Source organism: Anastrepha ludens, chromosome 6 (assembly GCF_028408465.1).
Source record: "Anastrepha ludens isolate Willacy chromosome 6, idAnaLude1.1, whole genome shotgun sequence".
Taxonomy (NCBI): Eukaryota; Metazoa; Arthropoda; class Insecta; order Diptera; family Tephritidae; genus Anastrepha; species Anastrepha ludens.
The window spans coordinates 121,207,746-121,222,420 of record NC_071502.1 but is presented as its reverse complement, the minus strand read 5'-3'; the positions used below and the strand labels follow the sequence as shown (position 1 = coordinate 121,222,420).

General features: G+C 34.9%; 1 protein-coding gene and 1 long non-coding RNA gene across 6 annotated transcripts in view; one reads left to right on the top strand and one right to left on the bottom strand.

Moving 5' to 3' along the window:
- Window positions 1–10,073, bottom strand: part of LOC128868305 (probable serine/threonine-protein kinase nek3) — a 339,477-nt gene extending 329,404 nt beyond the window's left edge. For both annotated transcript variants that reach the window (XM_054110227.1, XM_054110228.1), the window contains exon 1: window positions 9,761–10,073. The gene's annotated coding sequence lies outside the window, so the exon portion shown is untranslated. The remainder of the gene's footprint in view (window positions 1–9,760) is intronic.
- A 2,084-nt stretch (window positions 10,074–12,157) lies between these two features.
- The window catches only part of LOC128868163 (uncharacterized), a 119,318-nt gene continuing 116,800 nt past the window's right edge, over window positions 12,158–14,675 (top strand). For all 4 annotated transcript variants that reach the window (XR_008455069.1, XR_008455067.1, XR_008455070.1 and 1 more), the window contains exon 1: window positions 12,158–12,512. This is a non-coding gene — a long non-coding RNA (uncharacterized LOC128868163). The remainder of the gene's footprint in view (window positions 12,513–14,675) is intronic.

Here is a 14,675-nt window from a genome sequence, read left to right as displayed (position 1 = left end):
CACTTTTACGAAATATTCTTTTGGGCGCACCAACCTAACTAGACTAACCCAGAATAACCCAGAATAATCTATTATAGCGACGCTATTAATCACCTTGACAGTGTGACATTTATTAAAAAATTCTTTAAAATTATTTGTATTCAACAGCCAATTTCCGCTCATAACCCGCGCGTTCATACGTGCATTCAATTTCAATGTATGTATGTATGTAATGTAATGCCTTTGTTTGTCCGCACTAAATCATAATTTTCTCTAATTTTCCAACTATGTCGAGTACCTACACACATATTTCAAAGGACTCCCTTCCATATATCATAACTACAATGTCTCCCTTTGCCTGTGTGCGTATTTGTTTGTGTTTCATTAGCGTTTTTGACTTACTAACGTAAAACTAATGTCAGCCACTTTTCTTTTATAGAATCGATTAGCTTCTTTTTAATAACTTAGCTGCTTGTATGAATTTTTAATAAACACACAAAGGATATGATCAGCGGCCAATCATAAATAATTTCTTGCACTTTCACACACCGCCCGAGAGGTCCTTGTTTATGTACCTTTTAGCTTATACCCGTGGCGTTCCCACTCACGATCACCTTCATTAGTATTTTTTATTATTAATTACCTGATATTTTGTGGCTTCTTTGTTTGTTTTGTTCTCGATTCTGCGGCTTCTAGGCGGTTTCTTGTGTTTGGTAAATAGTCATTGTTACTTATTAGCGCTCCCACCGAATTATTGAGAAATAAATCATTAATGTAAAAGTGGAAATTTTTTTCAAGGAGTTTTCCTTTTAAATTGATTTTAATGTAGAAGAAGAATTCGAAAAGTCATTTGGGTACTCATCTTTAAGGCCAATTAAATTTCAGTATAATAAAATGCAATCTTGAAGTAGCTCGAAAATCGCATTGATTTTTGCTGCGAGTCGTGTGCGTTTCCTCCATATGAAAAAATTTGGGGCATTCGTTATATGCACAGGTATCCTTCGTATATCTATACACCGATAGTACGATCAACATTCATTTCAATACATTTGTATGATCTGCGGATTCAACATGATTCAACTTCAAACATTTTTATTGAAAGTTAACAATTAACTATTTATTAACCGCATAAATACTAAAATAAATATATGACGCATGGCTGCGCAGTTCCTAATTGGGTTAATGGAGTTTTCATAGCTATTTGGAAAGATTTAAAATTTTTAAATATTTTATATTTCTTCCATATACATACAAACAAACATACATACATAAACGGTACAGCTTTTGTCGGTTCAACCAAATCTTCGAGTTTCGTTCTAAATGTTTTTATTACCGTCAGCAGATATGCAGTGCTAATAAAAAATCAACCACTTGTTACAACTCGAAGAGATCAAAATATGGAAACTTCCACAGCAAAGCTTACAAAAAATGTAAAGAAAGAATTAGAAAGAAGTGAAAGACTCTTTGTTGGGCCACTGATGAAAGAATTAGAAGGAAATGCCAGACGTTGTTTTCTTTTTTTGACATATAGCAAGTCAAGTGACAGATATAAATATTGCATTTTATGTCTCTGTATGTGCTCGTGTGTAATAAACCATGAAATTTTTTCAAACGCATTGCGCATGCGCCGCCTCCTAGTTGTGGGCTCGCCGCATTTGCTGGATTAATCGGTGCGGCTATTTGGATTTGGCTTGGCAGTCGCCGACACACATATGTGTGTAGGCAAGTGTGTGCTTATAAGAGAATGTAGAAAGGTTAATATCGCTGCATGTAATGCTTATTTCTTTTTTCCATGCCGCTCTTCACATTTTTATTTTCATTTTTACTTTTATTTCGATGTCGTCGTTCGTTTTCCATAATACGAAATGCATTTCTGCTGTTTCTTCATGCATGTATTTATGTATATTGATGGGCTTATGTTGTTGTTTCTGTTTTTATTGTATAAACAAATGTGAAGCGATTGCCGGTGCATAAGCTTTGGTGTTGCAACACGATTTTAATTATGAAAGTTGTTGCTTGTTTAAATAAATTTTATTTCTACTAAATAGATGCAAGGTATAGCAAGTGTGGATGGGTATTTTATGGTCGCAGAGTTGAGACAAAACATTTTTAAAGCAAAATAAATTTTGTTTTCAAATTTATATCTTTTAATTTAATTAAATTCGATGTAACAAATCATTAGAGTGAATTAAAGCAACAAAAAAATTGAAATCATTAATAACCAATGAAAATAAAATTAAAATTTCAAATTATATTACAATAATTGAATTTCTTTTTTTTTGACGTGATATCGTCTTATAATTCGATTTAACAGGCTGCACGCACGAAAAAATGTGTCGTTACCTTGCTCATTAGTGTTACCTTGCTCATTAGTGTTACCTTGCTCATATGTCGTTACCTTGCTCATTGCCGTTACCTTGCTCATTTGTCGTTACCTTGCTCATTGCATTGAATGAACTGCAAGCGAAAGCGCGGAACGAACGACAAAGCAAACAAAGCAAACGAACGGCCACGTTCGACATCTTGCTCTCTCCTACTTAAGTGAGCGTATATATGTATGTACATGCGCATATGTACATATATAAATTCATGTATTTGTATTTGCATATGCCTTCTTATTGATTATTATTAATTTGATTCACTTGAAGAATTTAAAATAAAACCAAGTTTGTTAATAATACCTGTTGTTTTAATGTTATTATTATTATTATATATGAAGGAAAAAATGTATGGTAATATTTATCATATACCTTATAAGATATGTTGTATACTAATATATGTATATAAACATGCATATACATATACAATTTCGCGCAATTTTCAAAAAGAACAAATCTATATGTAAAGATGCATACAAGTCATATGGACATATCAAATTCAAATATACGAATCTATGTATTCCGTACGCAAGCAAATGTAAGCTAATGTGCTTGAACTGCAAGCGAGAGCGCGGAACGAACGACAAAGAGCACAATCGGCCCCCGCGTTCGGCAACGTTCGACATCTGGCTCTGTCCTACTTGAGTGAGCATATATATGTATGTATATGCGCATATGTAGGTATATAAATTCAATTCAAATTCCATTGCAATTCCATTTACCTCCTCCTCTATATCCATACAAAATATCTATCAAACAAATAAAATTAAAATTTTGTTTTGAAAATTGCTACCATTCCATCAGTATTTTCTTTTGACGTTGTCACGTTAAACTATCGTCAGTAAACCGACTTTACAGACAACCTATTTTTTTTTTAATTACTATTATTTTAAATAAAAATACCGGCAAATACCCGCCTTGAGTTTCTCTGCCACTAAGGCAAAGTAAGTTTGGCAACAGTATAGGAATATGTAGTGACAGTCAAGCTGCACTGAAAGCCCTTCCTAACCCACGCTGCTCTTCGAAGTTAGTCGGTGAATATAAGACAAAACTGAACAGTGTTGCAAAACACAACAAAGTTAGTCTTATTTGCGTGCCTATAGGTGGTATTACAGGGAAAGAGTTAGCTGATAAATTGGCAAATGAAGGCTCTAGAAGTATGCCACCAGGCCCTGAACCCTTTCTAGCTGTCAATTCCGCATCGATTCAAGTATGGATTGACGACTTCATGAGGTCTACTCATGGAGAACGTTGGTCTGAGTTGAACTCGTGCAGAGTAGCCAAATGCTTTATGAAAGAACCAAATAGGAAAATAGCGACCTTTCTCCTAAAACTCAGCAGAAAGGACCTGAAAGTACTGGTGGGTGTAATCACAGGGCACAACGTCTGTGGTCAGCATATGGCTAACATCGGGGTCGTAGACAGCCCGATATGCCTATCCTGTCGTGAGAATGACGACACTGTAGAGCATTTCTCTAGCTGTCCTGCATTTTCCAGAATTAGACTTAGATATTAAGTTGCGATACACTGAGTATGGACAAAGTTCATACTCTTCCTCTTCCGGATCTCTTAAAATGCATCAATGAATCCAAGAAATTTGTGGAAGAGTAACGTCAAACTAATTTATACGTCTTACCGCCCACTTTTTATCTTTCCTATCTGTATTCTATTATTTCTACTGAAATCTATCCCGGTGTGGTACAATGGCCTACTGACTAAGTGCTTGGACTTGTCCAACTCCCCACAAATCTAATCTAATCTAAAGATTGTATAAACGGAAGAGAACTGAGTAACACAACAACAAATCGGCAGTTATAGATATCAAAGAGCAGACATTTTTCACATTTGCATTACCTGTATATTCGCGCCTAGTGAAGTTTTCCACACTCAAACAAAAAATTTTAATAGTAGGTAATAGCACATATTTGATAAATTTGATTAACGCAGAGTGATAATAAACATTTCAAGATTGGATAGCAAAAAAAAACATTAGCTGAATCGATTGAGTAATTTTTGTTTTGTTGCAGTTTGCAGCTTAATTTTATGATTTCATACACACCTCTCTTTCATAAATTTATATTGCTAAAATCCTCCAAGAAAAATAAACTGCAAAATACAAAAAATCCCGAGCAAATCGGAGTGCGAAGTTATTAGCATACATATATATTTTGTGACTTTATTTTATAAGATGTGGAAATAAATGTAAAGTTAGGTTGGAGGGCAGGTCGCAAGGTTACATATCTAAAAACAAGACACTTGGTGACCCTAAGGCTAATTGTAATACCTGCATTCCATCCACTAACTAAGTTGCTTAAACCACTTAGACCTTTTTAAGCTCTCCCTCCAGTGAGACATTTATCAGATCCTCAGAAAAATAATCGCCAAGATATTTGGCACAGCTTCTTTAAAGTGCAGGACATTCACAGGGGAAGTGTTGTACCAACTCAATTCTCAATCTAAGCAAACATTTTTTGCTTTTAAGATTCAGCTTTTGCCAAAGAGCTTTGAAGACCCTGCAGTTAGTAGTCAAGGACTCCCCGATTTACCCCCAAGGTACCTCACAAATTTGTGGGACTAACGAAAAGTAGCACATTTTTCAGATTTTTTACTCTCTTTTTATCTTCTTCTTCTTCTTTTATTTAGGATCTGTCTGTTTTTCTTTACACAATTTCTTAGATACAAAATTTTATAAGTTATCATATTAATAATACTGAATTATATATGTAATATTTAAACACATAACTGATATTAATTTTCTATTGAGGATGATATCCAGCTTTGCGCCTATCTTTTCGGTGGTCTTCCAGGACGTTGCCTTCCCACTGGAATTCCGTCACGTGCAATCTTAATTAATCGGTTGTTGGAGGCTCTTGAAACATGCTCGTTCCATGCGCGTCTTCTTGATCTTATAAATTTGACAATGTCATCGGTGTTCGTCTGGATTCTAATATCATGGTTTCTACAGCAATCCCACCTCGTTTTTCCTGCTATCGTCCTTAATGTGTGCATTTCTGTAAAGCGCAATAATTGTTTCGTTTTTGTGTTCTCCGCACGAGCTTCTGCACCGTATGTTAATATCGGTTTTACGATTGTTTTATCCACACGCGTTTTACTTTCTACATCCATATATTTGTTCTTCCATATAATATCTCGCAGAAAACCTGATATTTTTGCACCATTTATACATCTTTTTCTCACTTCTGTGACGATGTTCCGATCGTTCGATACATCTATTCCCAAATATTTGAATTGCATTACTTGTTCTATAACGTTCTGGTTAATTTCTAGCTTACACCTTATTGGTTCCTTAGATATTACCATTGATTTTGTTTTTGCAGTTGAAACTTCCATATTAAATTTCAAACCAGTAGTAACGAAACGGTGCAAGAGCCTTTGAAGTTTATCTTCACTATCAGCAATTAAAACTGCATCATCTGCATAGCAAATTATTGTTATGTTTTGATTGTTTAGTTTGTAGCCTTGAAGTTGGTTAACTTCAGAAATAATTTTATCTATGATTAGATTAAAAAGTTGCGGACTTAATGAATCCCCTTGTCGTATTCCTGTGGTGAACTCTATTCTGTTGGTAAATTTCTCATTTACCATAACTTTAGTTGTGCAATTGGTATTGAGATTCCTAATGACTTCAACAATTTTTCGAGGAACTTTTCTCTCTTTTAAAATTTCCAAGACATCCTTCAGCCTGACTCGGTCGAAAGCTTTTTTAAGGTCTACAAAACACATGAAGGCTGGACAATCGAACTCAATTGATTTTTCCATTATTTGTTGTAGGATAAAAATGCAATCTGTTGTTGATCGGTTTTTACGAAATCCTTGCTGTTCTTCTTGTCCGTGTAGGTATGGCTGTAATTTTGATGATAGGAGTTTTGTGAAAAGCTTTTTGGTGGAATGCAGGAGCCTTATTCCGCGGTAATTATGCGGGTCGTCTTTTTCCCCCTTCTTAAAGATGGGGATTGTTATACTTGTTTTCCATTCTGATGGAGCTTATTTGTAATTCAAGATGATATTGAAAAGTTTTATAAGCTCCAGTTCAAGCTGTATTCCGCCATATTTCAGCATTACATTTGTGATATTGTTATGGCCAGGTGCTTTTCTGTTCTTCAAAGTTTTTATCGCATATTCAATTTCGTTAAGCGTTACCACTTCGCTTTCAGTTTCATATTCATAGCAAGAATCAGATGTTGTCGTGGTGTCGTCTTTGTTTTTGTATAGCTCTTTAAAATATGATTCCCATTTGTCAATATTTATTGGATGTAATTTGACAGTTTCATTTACTTCTAACTTCCTTTTGATTTTTTTCCAAGCTGTGTTTGGACTATCTTCTTCATCCAGACTCTTTTTATCGAAATTAAATTTTAAAAATCGGTCATATTCATAACTCGAGCAAATCTTGATTGATTGACTTGAAATTTTAACCGAAGATTTCATTTTGTTATGACTTTTCGAACTATTGCGTTGGCACCTACTGGATATCAATTTTCACTACATAAAAAAACCCTTTGTGTTCAGAATACTATAATTCTTAATCGGATATGCAGTTTGGAGACAACATTCGAAAATCGAGAAATACTTTAGTCCGCAATTCAACCTCAAATTGATCTCAAACCTAATTTAGTATTGGGAAAGCAATCAGATTAGTTTCAAAATAGCAGGCCTCCTCAAACTCATTTTCCCGCAAACAAGTCATCCCCTAAAACATCCAATAAATACCAAAATGTCCTAATGTGAACATCCATTCAAACACTAAAGCACTTTTATGCGCTCAACTCTCTGTCCGTTGGTGTTAATTGCCTTCTAATCTCTACGCTTTGCGATAAGCCGACAAAAAGCAGCCGGCAGCGATGACTGCGGCACCATTGATGGATTACCGATATTGGGCGACAGGACATGCTCATAAATACATACATACATACTTATACTATATGCATACTTGCGACTAGACCCCACGCATACATACACACACACACCTTAGCAATAATCCCACATTAAACTGTCAACACCCATTTAGCAGAACAAAAAACATACCAAACTAGAAATAAATCTTCAAACTTGCAAATGCTGATAAAACCAAACTACTGACAGTTGATGATATTACTTTTCGATCAGTTGATTGATGTGAGGCATCCCTTTTGGCACACGGAAGTTGGAACTGTGCTAAGCTGCTATACAGATCGGCGCGAGGATAATGGCATTACAACTCATTTGCCAATTTCAATGATGTGAGTAGACAGTTACATGGCCCGTAGCTTGTTTTCCTTTTAATTTACTCATTGGTTTTGTGTACTGTTTGTGATCGCTTTGTGATCACGCGATTTTGTTAGGTTTATGTGCGCACAATGAGCAGAGATAAATCACTGTACAGGAAATATGCAATGAAACACAAAACGCACTTCCAATTCTGGTTTGATTAGTGACGCCTCGTTGTGTGAATGGTAGTAGTTGGATTGTTGGAGCTATTAGAGACAGAACAGCAGAGAAACTCTTAATGTATTTGTAAGGATGATGTAGACTAGTTTTCGACAGCTCTTGGCACAAGGTTTCAGTACTCAAATTCATTGATCACTTTGAATCAGAATTGAGCCCGCTTATCAAATCTCGGAGCTCGACTTTGTCCGCAAGAACTACGCGCAACTAAATGCCAGAAGTGATTGAGAATATGCTGTTAAAGCTAACTATTTGGAGCATCATATTTCAGAAATGGACTTAGAATTGACCGAGTTGAGCGTCTACGTATGCAACTCAGAGAGGGCCCCAGACTTGAACTCCTAAGTAACACGTCTGAGACTGTAACACATTCGAAGTTATTTGTGGAGAATTTGAAAAAAAAAGAGTTCAGCGAATAGAAATATGCACAAGTTGCAAAAATATAAAACTTATTAGTGTGGCAAACTGAGCATCAATCGAAAATTTATCGCGTTTTTACTGTTCAAAATTAAGACCTGCTTACTCCTTACGGGAATAAAAACGGAGCTCCACACACTGATTTCTGTACAAATAGTTATGCTCAGCACTGAGGGATCGTGAATTGGCGGACCACTGTATTCTGTTCGCCATTCCACTGAAGGTATCGATGGATTCGTTAAAACATCAGGTGAGATTAATGATCTCTATGAAGGCGCAAGTATGGCAAAATTTTCCTTTCGCGTTGCTTGCAATATAGCCTTTAGTTGATGCATTTTTCATTTATTTACTATTTCCCTGCAGAACAACGCATTTTCCCCCATATAAAAACAAATTTCGTGCATTTATCACCTAACGAAAATGCCCAACACCGCCAGAGAAAATATTATAAAATATGAATAGGATTTTTGGCACCTTCAAACTTGCATCTTCTTAAATCACAATTAAGTACTCTACAACTGCATACCAGAAAACTTCCTAGAAATTCTATTTAAAACCCGTGGAATTGTGATGAAAATTTTGTGGAATTTTTCTAATTTATGTTTTAAGTTCGAGATATGGATTTAAATGGTTTTTTAAGACAATAAGCTGTACAGTTATAAAAAAGAGGATTCAAAAACAAAAATAAAAATTGTCTGACCCGAGCAAAATGATGGTGTGCTATCGTTTGTCGCGGGTTGTGTAACTTTGGCTGACTTTAGCTCTTCTTCGCAGATGTTTCTCGAGATACCCAATTGAATAATTGTAACGATTTACTAAATACAATATTTCATTAGTTTCCATTTTTTATTATTCCTTATTTTCTCATTCAACACTAAAATGCCTACACCTAAACTAATACCAGTTCCACAATTCTGGCTGACGTATTCTCTGCCCTTTTCTACATGCCCGTTTTTAAGCGAAACCTTTTCATGCTTTGGCACGCTCTCCCCTCACCTTTTCGATGATAACTTTCTTAGTATTCCGCATTGACGTAAACAAATTCCACATTTGTGTAAAAATTATCTTAAAAATCATACCAATCCTATTAAATTCAAAATGGTGATAATAATAATAATAATAATAGAGCAATAATTTGTATATTTTAAATGAAGTCATCATATTTAGCATCTCCACTTGGCTAACAAAACTACGATATAAGAAAAAAAATATAAACACCAGCAATAAACCAACAAACACTTAAATTATTTGTGTGAACGCGTTTTCCCTCTCACTGCGTTTGTTCGAGTTCCAGTTTTTGTTTTGATCAGAGCTTCGCTTGAGTCGCACCTGTTAGCGGCGCGCGATCACCAATAAAGTCAGTTGTGTTGTTAACCGTTTTCTGTTTTTTTTTTGTTTCTTTTCTTGTAAATTGTTAAATACTCGATACTCAATCAAATTCTTCATGCTTGTGACACAAATATTATTTTTAGCGCTGAAAAGTAATTAACTTTGGCTGAAGTAAATCTAAAAATAAAATCGTTTAACAATTAAAAGCCTACCACCGTCAAACTTATAAGCCGATTATTTCATACTCATTTTGAAATCAACGTGAAATGCGAAAAATGTAATAATGGGTTATCGATCGAATGTCAGACACTAATTTTGACATGGCTCGTTGTGCTGGTCAATCGGAACTGGATTTTATTTATGTAATTCTAGTCCGCTCTATATTGTTAATATCCACTTTGTTCGATAACATCGCCTGTAGCTTAAGAGGTTCAGCCACTGTAGCGGCGAAAAACAAACGAGTATTTTGGTGTTTTTTAAGCTGGCCTTTTAGCTGGATGATGAAGTAACTGAAAATTCTGATGTAGGTCTTTTATTATTCGTGCCAAAACCTGTATAACTAATTTTTTTTCATTAAAGTAATATTAAAGGGAATGTCATCTACATAGTTTTGCATCGCCAAAGGGCTTGAAGTAATATTTTCCTAATCTGAGTGTACTGCTTAATGCCATTTGATATATTTCTAAACATATGATAGTAATTTTTTTTAAATGGTAGGTACTTCCCTTTGATAATCATATGGCTTAAATCTATTTCCTTATTTTGCCAAACCACTATTTATAGCGCGCAGAGTTTACATTATATTTTAAGAACTTTTTCAAGTAATCTGGTAATTTATCAGCATATGTACATATGTTTATGCGTTTGGTTTTATTCATTAAAAAATTAATATATGTGTGTTCACATCTATATTAGAATTCATTGAATTCATAGATTTTTTAAATTTATTAAAAAAACAAAACAAAAATTATACAAAATAATACAATCTTTAAAATGCATCAAATAAATTACAGACTTAATTTTATTTATTGACAAAGATAAAAAGTCATATGCCGGCCAATAAATATTTAAATTTTTTATTTAAAATGTAAAAAAGCGGAAAAATCTAAGCACACTGAAGAATATACGTCCAGCTATGTTAGATTGAGGCTCAACTATTTTTATATTTTATATCAAAAACATGTTTCCATTCGCATGGCCTCCCAACCTGTTTCCGTTTATGGTTATTTAATTAATTTATTTTATATTTTTAAACGCCTACAGATTTATAAAAGCTTGTACTTTGGATTTTTAAAGTTGTACGTATTTACAAATAAGTGTTTGTAAGTATGTGCTTGCCCTAACCACTTTCAATTTATACTCCTACGATTTCTTCTCATATACGTCCCGTTGCAAAATTTTAAACACACCACTAATTTTTTATAAAAATATAAATCATACTCCAACAACCAAAAAAAACTAATTTTTCAAAATTCCAAAAAAAAAAACTTTCTTCTTTTTAACACTATTTTCCGAATTTTTCTGGGTATGCAGTTTTACAGCCGATTGAATTTCAGTCAAAGTGTAAGTTTCAAGTGACTACGAAATATCGCTGATTTTTCGGATCTTTTTCGCTGAGGCGTCATGTCAGTTCTTCCATACAAAGTACATACTGGAAGTTTTTAGTTAGTTTCCATTTCGTTAGTTCCGAATCAATGCTAGATTCGAAAAGTTTATATCTATGAAAAACAAAATTGTAACCTAACTGGCAGTGCTGCCGGTATTCTCGACAGGATAGCACAGAAACATTAAATTTCGAGAAGGCCCCTGTTCGGTTCGTCGAACCACTAAATTACCAGAACCAAAACACTTGAAATTCATTAAAAGTTGTTCTAGGGAATGGACCTTCGGTGTATGCCTACATATACGGTGGAAGCTTCAAATAGGGATGGAATCCGATCATACCAAAGTGATTAGTGTGTCCATTCGGCTAATTGGAAGTGAAAATGTTTGCATTTCGAAGTACTGATCAACACATTAGTTTAACGCGCCGTGCTTTACGTACCGTGAGATGAAGCACCGACGGATACCGCGGTAAAACAAACCTGACGCTATGTCAGAAACCAATGACAGCACACTGTTTGCAGGCAAAATTTCGAAACTGGATTTATCAAAAAATGCTTTGTCGAAAAAGGCTTTATCAACTTAGGAACCAGCACAAATACCAAAATCAGCTTTCACTTCGAACTGAGGACAACTAATGTCAAGATGCGTTTTCTCGGGTTGAATAAACAATTTAAGAGCAGAACCCTCCCTCGATGATCAAAAACAACACATTTTCAGTATATGATAATGGCTTACAGAGATAAACAACTGGTGTATTTTTTTGGTATCTGCCCAAAACGAAAACAGCTGTTGAAAAAAAGAAACATATCACACGAAATGTGCGAGAATTGCAATTATTTGCGTCTGCTTTTCGGCCTTTTCACAGACACATTCTAATACCAAATATCGCCACGTCCGATAAATGAGAAGCGAAGTGGTTCCTACTCGTTCAGCAGTTCAGGTTTTTCCTGCGGGGCATCTAACAGAAATCTCGTTTTCCAACACTCAACATTAAGAGCGTGAAATATAACGGCTTCATTGCGCCTTCACAAAAATGGTCACAACAGATTACAGCGAAAACAATGTTGACAAAAATAAATCAAATTTAAAGTAGTTTTGATTTATGGCGTGAACAAAATTAATGATGCCACCTAGAAGACGAAAAAAATATTGAAAGTGTCTATAAAGCGATAAGAAAATCTAAACAAGCAGACATGTGGCCGTATAAGGAAAAGCACCAACAAACAAATAAAACAAACAGAAAACGATCAACAAAGCATAGAAAACCCGCAGTACAACAAACCAAACACAATCAAAAGCACAATCAGAAGCAACAAAAAAATGAAAAAAGATTTAAGATCTCGTGAATACAATGTAGCCGTAAGTTTGACTATAGCTTTTTTCTCAAGAAAGAATGTTTAGAGCATTGTTTCTTGTCGCACAGCCTTTGCGAACCTGTTTAGAGGGTGTCAGCTTTAGGCAATTTATGCAAATGCCTTAAGAAAAATGACGTCCGTCAGTAATCAAAACGTTATGTATTAATAAAGCATCGCGTTAGTCGCAATCGGTGACGGCAAACGGCAAACAAAATATTTCGACAATTTTGTTTAACAAAAGTGTCTAAAAATGCTAATAAAGTTTTTCTCAAAATTTGTTTAAAAATATTTAAGCGAAACCGGAGTGGTGAACTGCTGGTAAAGCTGCCCACGAATGTATAGATTATGAATTGAACAAAAAAAAAAGGCTACCAAAATTGGTAAAACAACAAGTTTAAAACCGCAAGCGCTGGCGCCGCTGCGTCCATATTCGGCACACTCTGCATTCATATAATATTAATATAACATATTTACAATTCGTGTATATGTGTATAATTTTAATACACTTTTTATTTAACAGCTTTATTTAGCTTAATTTTAAAATCGTATACACTTATTGTTGTTGCAAAAATTTGCATCACAAGAAAAATTAGCAAAACCCTTTTTGGGGGAAAAAATCTCTGTTGTGGTGGAATATTTTTACGCATAGTGCGTAAGACTAGAAGAAAAGTCAGTTATGGTAGATGAGGCTAGACGAGTTTCTCTTTAAGCAAGAGTACATTCGGTGCCCATAGAAGTCCAATAAGTTGCCTAGAAAACGAATTTCTCAAATCTGTCCCTACATGGCCTGAAATCATTCCGTTCTTTTGGCGAACTCAATCTGCCACACCAAAAGTGCTGTATCTAAACACCGCAAGTTCTAGAAGAAATTTGTCTACAAGGCATTCTCACAGGCTATTGCAGATTGCGCATATGGTCCACCGACTCTTGTCGTTTCTGTGACCAATCCCCGGAGACTCCAATGCACCTTATCCGTGAATGTAGCGCTACAGTGCAGAGAAGGTTGAAACATCTCAGCCAATTGCCGAAAGAAGAAAGGCAAATACGCTCAGCCCAACCTTGTTCTATCTTTAGTTCAATAAGGGAAGTTGGCTTGGGTGAGATACTGTGAAAGTAGGTCGAAGTGCAAATCTAATATCACAATTTCACAGTTTCCCTAGTTATAACTTGACATCTTACGCGTGCGGAAGATAACCGAAAGTTTGTTATCAAGCACTTTTCGTCAAATAATACAACTTTAAGACAATACTTATAGAATTGGGTGATTTTTTATTTCTCCTTTTAAACCCAGTTCGGATATTTTTTACTAACATTTTACAGTTACACTAAACTTAAACGTAAATTTACACTAAATTTTTAAGCATTCAAAAATCGTTGATTTATGTGAAGCCTTTTTAGCATAATTATCAATTCATGTTAGTAACCTCCTCATATAGTATAAAAACCCCATATTTACAACAAACCATTTTGATGCTAATATCACGTGCGTCACAACCTATTGACGTTATATATTCTGTAAAAAACGTAACGGGAGTTGATCATTTTAAACGTCTGCCTAAATGAATGATCAAAAATTCAAAAAAGTGGTAAAAAATAGTATATAGGAGTACGGAGTTGGAAAGACAAAAAGACAGTCTTTACAGAGAAGAGAGCTAGGTTTTCCAGCGCACCTTCTCACAAAGCTATTATTGTGAACAATTTCTAGTTAAGAACTCAGCAAATAACTCCAAACACTATGTTATTTCCCTGAAATGGCTCTGGTTGAATTTTTTCGCTTTCCAAAAACTGAAATTACCATTCAGGCCACCCATTTTCAGCCGATTTCATCTCCTTTAATTGACGCAAAGTCTCTTGAAAGCAGAAGGACTCGCCTCTCTTTGTCTTTTGTGTTTGACATGATAAATGGCGCTGCTGATTACACCTCACTTTTGTGACCTACTCAGTTCTTTATACCGACTAAGGCTCTTCGTTCGTAATATCATTTTTTGATCAAGAGCTTTAGTATCATACACTGCATGGCCAAGGAAAGCGTTCACTTCGCAAAATAAATAAGGTTTCGAATTCTATTACACTTCATTTTTCTTAATCAATAAACATGTTTTTAATCTATAAAACTCAATTAATTTTAATATTTTCCTCAAAATGTTTCGATTAAATTATCGCTTTG